The 13,386-nt window shown below is 46.0% G+C and overlaps 1 protein-coding gene and 1 long non-coding RNA gene across 4 annotated transcripts in view; one reads left to right on the forward strand and one right to left on the reverse strand.

Moving 5' to 3' along the window:
• NDUFAF2 (NADH:ubiquinone oxidoreductase complex assembly factor 2) overlaps window positions 1-13,386 on the forward strand; it is a 118,718-nt gene that overhangs the window by 39,779 nt on the left and 65,553 nt on the right. The gene's annotated exons all lie outside the window — the stretch shown is intronic.
• Window positions 4,872-9,377, reverse strand: LOC142489274 (uncharacterized). Its single transcript, XR_012799832.1, has 3 exons — window positions 8,732-9,377; window positions 6,406-6,546; window positions 4,872-6,092 (listed from the first exon to the last, which is right to left on the reverse strand). It is a non-coding gene; the product is annotated as an uncharacterized LOC142489274 (long non-coding RNA).

The following is a 13,386-nucleotide window of genomic DNA, read 5'->3' on the forward strand; positions in this document are numbered from 1 at the left end:
GGACATGTTACCACTCGCAGGAAACAGCTATGTGCAGGCTGATGTGTATCTGGATCGTCCTCTGGTCCTCTGTATACAGCTCAGCAACGGGTTGCACGTCTCTTAGGAAATCCTCCTCGTATGATGTTTACCAGTCTCCGGCAAGCCGCTTGGTGGGAAGTGTAAACCTCCTTCAGGGATCTCCCTGCAGCAGCCGTCAGCTCCGACACGGTATTCTCACAGGCAGTTCCGGATTGACCGCAGTAGCGTCTGACGTCATCAGACGGCGCCCGTCTATGCTCGCGTCTCTCTGCTCACAATGTTCAATAGAGTGGAAGTCCCACAGGTCATACGCACAAGTTATGCAGTGAAATAAAGCCGCAATGGGGTTCAGATAAGGAAGGTATTGGAACGCGCCCTCTCCTACGCGTTTCGTAATGAATACTTCTTCAGGGAATGTCCTGAAGGGAAAACGCGTAGGAGAGGGCGCGTTCCAATACCTTCCTTATCTGAACCCCATTGCGGCTTTATTTCACTGCATAACTTGTGCGTATGACCTGTGGGACTTCCACTCTATTGAACATTGTGAGCAGAGAGACGCGAGCATAGACGGGCGCCGTCTGATGACGTCAGACGCTACTGCGGTCAATCCGGAACTGCCTGTGAGAATACCGTGTCGGAGCTGACGGCTGCTGCAGGAGGAGGGTTTGAAGGAGGTTTAAACTTCCCACCAAGCGGCTTGCCGGAGACTGGTAAACATCATACGAGGAGGATTTCCTAAGAGACGTGCAACCCGTTGCTGAGCTGTATACAGAGGACCAGAGGACGATCCAGATACACATCAGCCTGCACATAGCTGTTTCCTGCGAGTGGTAACATGTCCCTAACATGTCATGCTGAATTATGCTTTTATTGATGTACGTGCAATAATCACCAATTTACCCTATAAAATTTATTTTTAATACTACACCATGAGGTTTTTTTGCGCTGTTTTCTTTTTCTTTTTTCTGTACAGTGCCCATACCCCTGTGGGGTTACCCCAATGTACTGAGGTGCTCTGGGCACTGTACCATCCCAGTGTCCACAGAACCAACCCCCCACCCAAGTGTGTGACAGCACTGCCCCACTAGCCTGTGTATAGTTGGTGCACTTTGGTGAGATGAGGTACCTGCCGGGTGCGGGCGCACTGACAGAAATGAAGACAGGATCCGCTGATCCATCGATGGCGGCGTCCACGATGAGTCCGCCTCCGCATGGGGTGGTATCAGGTTGGAGTGTTCCACCATGAAGAGTCTCTGTGCCTTTTAGTGGTGGTCTGGTCCCAGACCACAGGCCGCAAATGCTGGGTAGCTTCTGCTGTGTCCCTGACACTAGGAATGCTAAGCGGGCCAGTGTCCCCGACTATGGGGCCTGTCCCTATAGCAGCCACAAACAAAGATGAGTTGGGGCATAATAGGGGGTACCTGTCCTAGTGCAGGTGCCACAGACACCTGCACATACAACCTACCCCTTCCTTGTCCCATCTTCGACTAGCGTGGTCCCTGGTGCTCCAAATGTATCCTTTCCCAGGTGCAGGGAATGCTGCAGCCCTATTGCCTCTGCTTGTAGTCCCTGTAGAGCCTATCCTGCCAATGGCTGCCACTGCACAACATGGCCACTCCTGATATAACTACAAAAATAAAAGGTGCAAACATCCGTTTTCATTTCTCTAACTTTCCTACCAAACCATTGTAGCAAGAGCCAATCAGTCTTAAAATCGCACATTCTGAGCACTAACTTCCGCGTCCACGTGTGCGCGCCTCTGTCTGCTGGGCGATGTGTGATCATCCCCAGCAGACGGAATGATGCGACACAAAGTGTACGGGTGTCTCTGTATAGAAATAGAATGGGGGAAGTTGGAGGCAGTGGGGAAGAGGAACTGAGATGAGCAGCATGAATAAGGAAATGGAGAGATGGAAGGGTGTTCTCAGCGGGAGAGGGAAGCAGAACCGATGAGAGGAACGGGGCGAAAGATAAAGCAAGTAGGGTTAAGGGCAAAGGGGGGGGGGGAGAATATAAAATAATTCAGAATATTAATATATAACTAATTATCCCCTCCCCTCCCCTTCGCTGACAAGCGCTTTGCTGTGCATATTAAGTTGAGGACGTTTGATTGGCTGCTGAAATTGACATCCCGCTGCTGCAGCCAGAGATCACAGATTGAAAAGACTCCCGCGACTGCACCAGCGTCGACGCCGTACTTTGCAGCCAATGGCAGTTTCAATACTGAACACTACCATTGGCCGCCAGGAATCTGTGACGAACGTGCGCACGTCGTGTAGCGCGCTGTGTGAGCGGGGCCTCAAACAGCAAAAGGTAAAAATATAGATATACAGTAATTGTCTTTCCTTGCTGGTCAAACTGTGAGGAGTGGGATAGAAATGATACTAAGAGGACAGATCAACGGCCATTGTGCTGTATTTAGAACAAAATTCTCATTGGCTGTGTGCATTTTGTTTTAACATTTGCACAGTTTGCTATTAAATGTTGTTAGCAATAAAACAGAACGCAGTTCCTTGTGATAACCGCGATATGGAATATGACTTAATTTGGGGAGAACCTCCCCCCCCCCCAGCCTTCTAGTTTAGTGGATTGCCACAGCGCAACACTTTGAAAAGTGTACCATGGATAACGAGGAAAAAATGACTTGCCTCAACTTGATAGACAGGATGTCTAGGCTTGCACTATTTTCCAGCAGCTGAAATTCAAACGTGAGGAAATTGCAGAAATTTACAATTCAATGCGTGTTTCGTTGGGGAGAAATCCACGGATTGTTTTGACACTCGGTTAGAAATTCGGCATGAAGATGGACGTTTCATGAAATTTGCAGCTGCTGATTGAATTTAGATTTCCATAAAGGCCATCAACAATAGCAGCCTAAGGGCAAAGTGAAAATATGACAAAAATCGTGAGGCTAGCATATTTTTCCCCCAGCCTGATAGTTGCAAATTATTTTTAATAAGGACTCTGGCTGACCAGGAATAACTGAAATGAAAGCAGTCAAAGGAGAATGAGATTTAATTGATTTTGAACTAAAAACGTCTAAGCTTGACATCTAAATATTTTGCATTTTGCTATCTACAACACATGGGTGAATCGTATGTGAAATAGGTTCCTGGCAGCTTGTAACCATCTCGGTCAAGGGTTTCTACTGTTAAATCTATTGTAATATTCGTATATTTACATAGGTCTGGCTTTGTCTAAATATAAGCTCTGTTACAGTTAGGTTATTTTTTTCTAGTTATTAAAATAACCTACAGTAATACAGCATCTTGTGGATTGCATCTGTTTTTGAGTTGCTATCTAATCCTTATTCTAACGCTTTCTCAGCCTCTGTTCTTTCCTCCTTAATAGCAGATTAAGGGGGTTATTCGTCAAAGTCTGAAGCCGTTTTTCGGCAGAAAATCCCTAAAGACTTCAATGGGGCTTCTTAGCTGAAAATGGCCATATAGAAAAAGGCTCTAAGACCGTGTTTATATGAATATACACCATTCACTGTATATTTAGCATATATTCGTTATACAAAAGGGTGATTTCTCAAAAAACGGCTCTTCATTCTCTGACTACATGAAACATTTGGGTCTAATAGATTATTAATATTGTAATGGTATTGAATAATTCACTTATTTACTTCTATGGGACGAATGATTATTTTGTTTATTCAATTTATTACTGCAACTCTTTGTGTTGGAACATGTATGTATGTAGCACACTTTCCCCCACCCCCTGTGTGTGTGTGTGTTGCAATACCTGTGGCTCACTGGAGGCCTGAGCCTACGCTGCTGGGAGCCTGGCGTGTACCCGAGTCGATGATACTCTACGTGATTCTACTATTTGGAATGACTCGTTACAGGAACCCCATGCAACAAAACACGAGCGTACCTTCGCTGTAATCCCCAACACCTTGACCCCACCTGTGAGAGAGCCCCAAAGTACTGAGGGGCCATTGGGCACCCAACCACAACGGTGTCCACAAGCGACTATCCCACCTAAAATGTGTAGGTGTCAGGACCGCGCGTCCGGTTTCTACATTCTACCGCGCCTCCTTACCACGGTGGTCCGCGCAGCCGCATCCTCCGTCGGCCCCATCCTGGCGGCGCGTTGTCCCCGACTCCCGGGGGAACGGAGCGGGTCCCGTCCGTGAGCACACCTCAGCAAGTTGCACTCCCGTCGCACGCACGTCTCTTAAAGAGACAAACACACCTACAAGAATGCCTGAACTAATCTCAGGTTGGCTACACCTGAGTTTCACCCTGCCTCAGCTATCACAGGTCTACCTATATCTGAGCCACTCCTCCCTATTCTCCCTGATTGGTTCCCTTCGGTATTTATTTCGGTGACCCTGCTTGTACCTGACCTGTCACTTCTTGTTCCCCTGAACCTTGGCTTGGCTAACGGACTTCCACGCTCTCTACTCCACGAACTCGGTTTACGGATATCTACTACTCTACGCTCTCCAATCCTCGACTACGGCTTACGGATCTCGATGATTCTACGCTCTCCAATCCCACTACCCTCTCCACTCTCCTATCCTGACCCGGCTACGTTCACGACCCTGCAATCCGGACCCAACCCCGTGGCTTAGGGTGGTATGTATGTATGTATGTATGTATGTATGTATGTAGAGGTATCAATACCGTGTGCCTGTTTTTTCAGTAAATCCTTTAGCTTCATTTGAGTGCGGTACAATGTGGTATCTTCCATATTTTCATGTAGAGGTATCAGTACCGTTAACCACCGAACGGTATCATCTATTTATTTTTTGATTTTTTTATATATATATATATATATTTATATTGGAGAAAAAGAAGAGTGCACGCCCCATAGCGTAATACAGTACATTTATTTGGGGGAGGAGGTGGTGGTAGAAAATCCACTCACAAGGGTAAATTAAAATCAAGCAGTGTGTGATATATCACCGCCAACTCTGGTCACTCGGCATCCAGACCCTGCAGTCCAACTCTCACTTGAAGCTGCTGGTAGATGTTCTCTGGTGCGTGTGTCGAAAGGCTCCTTAAAATCAATGATACAGTCTTTGAATTCGGGTACTAAATGTCAGCTGGCCGCAATGTGAATCTGCGCTCCATAGGAGTTCATGGTGAACCTGGGCTGTTTACATCCACTCAGCAAACCTGGGACTCACCCTACCACCACAGATGACCACAATAGAGATTTCTCTCCCACAAATGGTTCTGTTTAAAATCCTGTAAGTGCACATTATGGGTTGCTGATTTTTTAAATAAATGTACCTTATTTTTTACTCAGTTACGTGCTATGGAGCTTGTGCTTTTGTTTGTTTGTTTTATATATATATATATATTTCCCACCTCGACCCCGCGGTTCAGTCCAGGTTGCAGTGAGCATCCGTGACAGTAGGTCAGCGCTGCCCACAAGAACTGATGTGTAAGTTGGTGCACTTGTTGTACCTGCCAGGTATGGTGGAGGGTGATGAGGAGCCACTGATCCAGCGATGTCGCGTAGCCTCCACCTCTCCGGTGAGTCCCACGTGGAGCGTACCACCATGTAGAATGTCTCTGAATTGCAGCTGGGTGATCTGGTCCCAGATCACCTAAGGCCAGGATGCAGCCGCGTACTGGCTTTGTCCCTAATACTGATGCTACAGGGGCTGTGTCCCTATCTCCTGGGCCTGTCCCTGCAGCAACTACAAGTGAGGGGAGTCGGGGCCTAGGGCGTCTCTAGACTAGTGCAGGTGCCACAGACACCTGCACATACCTCCTACCCTGACCGTGTCCCAGGTCCGACTGGCGTAATGCAGATTGCGTTTAAAACCCTGACCTGTTGGTGGCCTTTGATGACTGGAGTTGGCCACTCCTGACGTAGCAGCTATGTCTTCAGGGAGCCAAAGCGTTAAAACACAGATGTGCAATTTACAGAGAGATGAAAACCCACAACATCCTACTGTACTAGTATATTTTGAAGTGATGAAGTCCACTATTTACCATCCACAAGTGTTAGGCTTGGTCCCTGCTGGCTACTGTAGTGCGCTATGGCGGGCGCTGTGGGGAAGAGCCGCCCATCAATGGGCAGCCGCCGCGCCGTATGGTGCGTTTTTCCTGCAGACAGGAAAATTGAGATTTAGTAGTAGCGACGGAGTGCTAGGCTACGCCCCCAGGGGTTCAGCCAATGAGAGCGAACCTGCCGGGTGACGTCATGGCTGTGCCCACGTTACGCTCCCCCCCCCCCGTCTTTTCCCCTGCAGCTCACTGCAGACCGGGGAACCCTGCTGCACGTGCCGCCAGCCTCTCCAGCGCGCAGGCACTGGGGCCGTAGCCTTATACATGTAACGGTGCTTCCCCACCCTCTGGGAGATCTTCCTATTACTGTGTGTGTGTGTGTGTGTGTGTGTGTGTGTGTGATGCTGGATACCTGCTGGCTTACAGGATGTGGAGTCATCCACCTGTGGTAGTGGGGACATCAGGACAGGCTTCTGGGGTAGATAGTTGCTCTTTAGCTCATGGATGTCAGCGCCTCCATCCCTTGCAGGCTCCAGGAAGATGAAGGCAATCCCTGCAGAAGAATTTACACTATTTCTCACTGATGGATTGCACACCAGGCAGGAGTATATTCAACGTGAACACATTATTATATTTCTCCTCCTCTGCATACACAACATAACCGGTATCTGCATTCACAGTCAATTGGCCTTCAACCTTAGGATGGTCCCTGGACGTCCACCCCTTGCGTAGGGCACCAAGGGCAGTCCCAACTCTTCCCTGACTCCCTAATAGTCAGAGGTAAGGTACTCAGCCCCACTCCCGAAGGGGACAGAAGGTACCAGAGCTCTGAACACCCCTGCTGTGGTACCTGTCTCTCTCAAGGGGGGAGAGACACTAACTAAATTTAGGAAGTGCAGCCCCTTAAGTACCGAGGAGGAAGGTCCGAGGTCTGAGACCCTGATTGGGCAGAACACAGGCCTTAGCCCACCTCCTCCCCTGTCACTCATGGGAGCTGCTGCTGGTGGGGAAAACCCAGGTTTGGTCCTGTCACTGCCTGCACTGTACCAGGGCTTGCATGTCAGGAAGGGCAGACGGATAGTCAAAACCAGACATGGCTACATACATTTCATGCAAATTAGGATTGACTTAAAACTGCATCCTTGTTGCTGAACTGATTGGATACCGCAGGCAATAACCATGAATTAATAGGATACTGCAAACCATTTTTGTATCCTTTTTGCATTTGAGAGTTGCCTATTGCTAGACTGCTGGAATCTTTGAGCTTATGTTCTATGAATGTGTGTAGCTGTTTGGCTTGTATGCCTAAGCAGCATTCAAGACGACACTTTAAAAAAAATTCATTTTAGTTTTAAGATATACAGCATTTAACATATACCATAGCAAATACCTTTTTAGCATATACCTTTGTAATGAAAGCTAGTTATCTAAGCAGCCTATCAATCCGTTCTCCTGTGATTGGTCAGCGACTATCCTGCTCCCTGGGTTCACCTAATGGCTGCCTTTCAATCAACCCTTCAGTCAATAGCACGCAACAACTACAATACAACCTTACATTACAAAGCGTAACATTGTCTATGGTTGCAGATTTCAACTCTCTCATGACTGGGATCACTTTCCTGTTTGTCATCATTTGTTGCCAAAGCTCTTCCAGTGCTGGGCTCAAAAAGAGGTGTGCCAGAGCCTGCTATAGCAACAAAAGGATGCTCAGTTCATTAAATTCATAAAAATGGTCAAAATGGAGGAAGTATTATCTAATACTACTAAAACAAACATATAGGATTGTAAATGTTTTGCTGCTTTAAGGCATTTAGCTGCATATAGTCTGAAACAGAACAGCAAATAGTGTAGAGTAATGCACGCAATATAAATCCTTAATGTGTTTCCTCCTGGGCTTGCTCACTGGATGATATTTTAGGCCAGATCTCTTTTCTTCCCCTGCTCTGTTGTAGGTACTTGATTTTTCTCTGTTCCTACAATGCCCAGTAGGTGTCTTCATAGGAACAGAACATTTCTTGCTTTTGGAGGCAGCGAATGTTGCCAGTAAGGCCAAACTGAGGAGGGAAATCATTTTCAAATGAACAGTGCACCCAGATTTGTCTTGGGTAAAAAATTTAAAACATCTCATTGAAAGCCTTTTCCTCATACGCTCTGTTTTTTTTACGTTGCCATCATAACCATAGCTCCGAATAACCTACAGAGCTTCAGGTTTTATGATATCTATTTTCTGCTGATTATTCTAGCATACAGTATTCGTGTGTTCAATTACATTAGTGGAGGTTAAAGTGCATTTAAAAATAAGGGCGACTATGCCTGGTTCCAACAGATTATAAACACTGGCACAAAGCTTGTGAGACATTACATAGAAGCTCTAAAAAAAAAGAAAAGAAATGGAGACAGCATGAAGTGGTTAAAAATCTGAAAGCATAACATTGACACTGTTTTTAGTATCTACTAATGAAACATGCATTATGTTATAATGACAGAACATGCAATTAATGTGGTTTTCTTATTTTAAGGGAAATTGCTTGCAGCCTCTTTCTTCCCCATGTAACTGTGGGTTCTCATGTTGTCTTTTGATTTTATTTTTATGGTCCCAGTGACCCCTTAAAACAGGGGTGGGGAACCTTTTTTCTGCCAAGGGCCATTTTGATATTTATAAAATCATTCGAGGGCCATACAAAATTATCAACTTAAAAATTAGCCTGCTATATTTGTCAAACATTTTATTAACTCACCTACTAATATGATGGCTGGAACTGCTTCTCTTTGGGTTACTGACTGACTCTTGGGTGGTGGGTGACTATCACTGACTGTGGGTTGGTGTGTGTATACACAGACACGGAGAAATCGGGCAGGGGGGAGGGAAATCACACACTCAGGCGCTCTCTCTCTCTCTCGCACACACGCACACACACTCTCTCTCTGGCACACACGCACACTCTCTCTCAGGCACACACGCACTCTCTCTTTCTCTATCTCTCTCTTTCTCTCTCTCTCTTTCTTTTTCTCTCTCGCTTTCTCTCTCTCTTTCTCTCTCTCTTTCTCTCTCTCTTTATATCTTTATATCTTTATATCTTTCTCTCTCTCTCTTTCTCTCTCTCTCTTTCTCTCTCTCTTTCTCTTTCTTTCTCTCTTTCTCTCTTTCTCTCTCTCTCTCTTTCTCTCTCTCTCTTTCTCTCTCTTTCTTTCTCTCTCTCTTTCTCTCTCGCGCGCACACACACATACTCTCAGACACACACGGGGGGAGGGTGGATCGGAGCATGTGCCCTCCTCCGCGACTGCTGCCCGGTGTGGGGAGGAGGACCATGTAAGTGCGTGGGGGGGGGATTCTGAGAAGGGGGGGGATCGGAGGAGGTCTGCGTGCGGGGGGGTGGCATGCATGCAATTGCTGCCCGGTGTGGAGAATCAGTATTGAAGTGTTTCTCCCTCCTCAGACTCGCTCTTCTGTGGACGTGCGAAGGGAGGGGTGTGGGAGGGGATCGTCTTGGCCAAAAAAAAACAATCTTGGCAGTATGCAAACACGAGGCAGCCAATCAAGAAAGGGGGAGGTTTTTTTTCTCCCTCCTTTCTTGCAGGCACAGCGCGAGCGCGCGAAGGGCGTTCCCCACCCCTGCCTTAAAATTTTGCTTTAGGTCTTATTCTTACAGCCCAGGAGCTGCACAATCACTCCTGGCAATCCCTTATGTACAATATAATAGAAATAAAGTAATGGGCAGCAGCAGTAAGGCCGCGCGTATAGTGACGGCGATGCAACACGTGATGTCACCCGTCGCCGCTAGCAAAAGTTGTATTTCGCCTTGCGGTGGCATCGCAGACGACCAGGCCATTGATATGGTTCAGGGGCTGTCACATGAGGCAACAGCCCCTGAAAAATCAAATATTCCCGGCTGCAAAAAATCGCGTTGCCCCGTCGCCGTCGCGCTTACTATAAGCGCACGCGGTGGCGACAATGCATTTGTTTTTGGGCGACGTCGCATCGCTGGCACTATAAGCGCAGCCTAAGTGTGGTCGGCGTTAGCACTAACCATAACATTTAAAGTCGTCCACATTACGGAAAACTTTAGAAATACTTACACAAAAGGTCGCAAATAAACCTCACACCTCTGGTTTCAAAGTTATCAACAGAAAATCTAAATTACTTTAGTCTGTGTTTCTCTGTCAATCCAATCTGGCTTGTGTTCACTAGTCATTAGAATTTATCTTGACCTTTGTGTCCCTGATACATATGAATGGATTGGACAGTGATGTCATATTGGACATCCGTGTGTTTCTCTTGTAGCCCTCATCATTTTTATTAGTAGTAAATTTGACCACAGCCGTTTCTATCGAATGTTAAATGGCTGTTTGATTGAAGATGTGCGTTCGTATGGCTATAACATGGGCAATGCATTGCAAGCGTCTCTGACACCAACACGTTCGTTTACATTAGCAAGTGTAACACATCTTGACATTGGCAATAAGGTGCGGCTTCGGGAGAAGAATTTGGGTACAAATGAGTTGGTGCCAAATGACCTTCTGTAAGTTACTTTATATTTCTGTTCCTCGAGTACCAAAGAAGACATCAGTGTTTTGAAGCCAGACATTCGTACCTTTTGTTGTCATATACTTTACAATCTTGCTGAGTTTTTTTTTAAATGTTAGACAAAAAAAAAAAAGAATAAAGTGACATAGGTGATTTTTCCAATTTTAAACCAGTACATCTCAGAGCTACTGTTGCATTGGGTTATGTTAATTAATTGATGCTCTCTGCAGCTGTAACTTTTATTCTCCTTGTGAATTCACAGTTCATGCATTAGCTGTCATTTTTACTTTGTCAATTTCAGCAAGACTGGCTCTCCTTTTACCTACACAATATGTTCATCTAATAAAAGTACAAAGTACGTTCCTTTCCCATATTGCTAAATTCATGTACTCTATAGCCACCACTTTAAGCCGCGTCTCACAAAGGATGAAATCTATTCTGCTTACTTTTCTACTGAATATATTACAAATATTTACAGTAATTTGTACCATTCCGACTCAAAATAGAAATATATATCTGTTAGATGTATGCAATATAAACAGAAGCACCAGCCCACCCCATCTCAATTGAACTAATATTTTGTTGGTGTAATACATTGATTCTCAAACGGGCTGTTAACACCTAACTACAGTATATGGTTTTTGTTTTGTTTTTATTTATTTTTTATATAAATTGATATTAAAAGGAATAGCTAAAATAAAGCTTTCCTCTAAATTACATTTTGTTTTTTTTTAAATCAGAATGAAACATATGACCTCCAACAAGAAAAGTGTGTGTGTGTGTGTGTGTGTGTGCGTGCGCACTATAGCATTTTATAAGGTAATTGCATTCTGTGTTAAAGGTTGAAAGTCTAGATGTTTGCTTGAGGCTGAAATAAATGTTGTTAAATGAATATTGAATAATCACAAAGAAGAAAGCCGGCACCAGCAAAATGCGTCAGCAATGCAACATGTTTGTCCCTGCCATGAGAGAAGCGAGGAGAGGACTAGAGCTTCTTATTTAATTCCATCACCTTCTTTGTTTACCATTCACCATTTAAAAAGCACTGGGCAAGACAGGTGGGTTGCTGCTCAGTAACATTCAGTCTTCCATAATCACAAGTTTCAAATAGTTGGAATGAAATGGGGAAAAAACTGCCCGTCACTGGAAAGATAAGAGTGGTAAAAACATCCCCTTTCGGGGCTTCGTCTCCCTTGTGCTGTGTGCATTAAAGTCCGACCTTTTACATTAACTTGTCAGCCTCTGTTGTTGCAAAGGGGTCAGACGGGTGAATGGTGGTGCATTTATTTGCACAATAATGATAGTTGTTTGTATTAATAGTTGTATAAAAGCCACAAGCTAGTCCAAACACCCAAAAAAGTGAGAAATCATAAAATGTTGATGCAAAATAGTGTTGTATTTAAATGTACAATATCATCTCACAATAGGACTATAGTGTCCTAGATATAATACAAAAATGCGTACTGATAAAATACAATCAGAGACCAAAATAGTAACACGTAAATAATGGTAAAACCTTCTTACCCAATAAGCAAATAATCTATAGGCTGACACCTTAGGGAGGAGATGCGTCTTGGTTGTTAGTGTTTGGTAGACTCTTGTGCTTTTTCCTTTTACAGATATTGGTATTGAGAGGACTTTTTGACTATAACTAAAGTTTTTTGATAACGATCGATATATTATTTCTAATTTTAACCTCTCAGACCGATGTGGGAACTCTGTTGGCAGTGATAGTGGTACCAATATTAAGAGACACTACCTAATGAATGCTGTGTGTTTCCATTCTTTGTATGTGTAGCCCTTGTTCCCCCGTACCAGGGAAGGAACTACCAATGCTGCTATTACCTGTCTGGCAACCAGGAGGCCTGAGCCTCCGCCACTGGGAGCCTGGGGTGATTCCTGATTTGTCTCGGTGCAGCGCCTCCACCTGCGAGGGATCCCAACGTGGTGGGGTGAGCCCCTTACAGGAACAATACCAATAACACACACACTCGGGTATATAATCACAACCTTTACTGAGCATGCAACAAGCAGTACCTTGTACCACACAGTAGAATAGGCCCAACCCGATACCACCCCTGAGTGTCCCCAAAGTACCTAGGGTGCTTGGCACCAATACCCTGATGTCTGTTACCCCCAATGTCAGTGCCCACCCAGAAGTGTAGAAGATAGCGCTATCCCTTGAAGTGCTGGTGCACTTAGTTGGGTACCTGGCGGGGCTCCAGCACCCGGGTAATGCCGATGAACAAGGGGATCCATGTGATCCTATGTTGTCATCGTCCGCCTCCGTGTGGGGTGAATTCCGGCGTGGATAATATCACTGGAGTCTCTTGCAACGGAGGGGATCTGGTCCCAGACCACGGGCTGCGCTCACCACGCGCCGTCTTCACGGTGTCCCTGACACTAGACAGTAGAATGGGGAAGTGTCCCTATCTAAGGGGGCCTTCCCTGAAGTAACCACAAGCTATGATGAGCCAGGGCCTGAGGGGGATATACTAGGCCTAGTGGCTCCGAGACACTACCTGCCTGATCCAGCTCCCTCTCCCGACTGGTGTGGTCCCCTGAGCGCGCCAAATGTATCTCTTGCCAGCCCGAGAACCCTGCAGCCCTATTGGCTCTTACTGTGCTTGTGGCAGGCAGCCCCTGAGGTTGCTGGGTCTTGTAGTTCCCCTGTGCTGCGGAGCTTGGTTGTAATGGCCGCCGCTTGTATGCCTCCTGCGCATGCGCAAGGTGTACCAAGATGGCCGCCGCGCTAGTAAAATCCATTGCGCATGCGTGGGATGTACTGCGCATGCGCGGCTCCTTACAAGATGGCGACACCCACTCCGGAACACAGGCGACTCGCTCGCCCACTCCCCGCATCGCAGA

The sequence above is a fragment of the Ascaphus truei genome, chromosome 1 (assembly GCF_040206685.1).
Source record: "Ascaphus truei isolate aAscTru1 chromosome 1, aAscTru1.hap1, whole genome shotgun sequence".
NCBI lineage: Eukaryota > Metazoa > Chordata > Amphibia > Anura > Ascaphidae > Ascaphus > Ascaphus truei.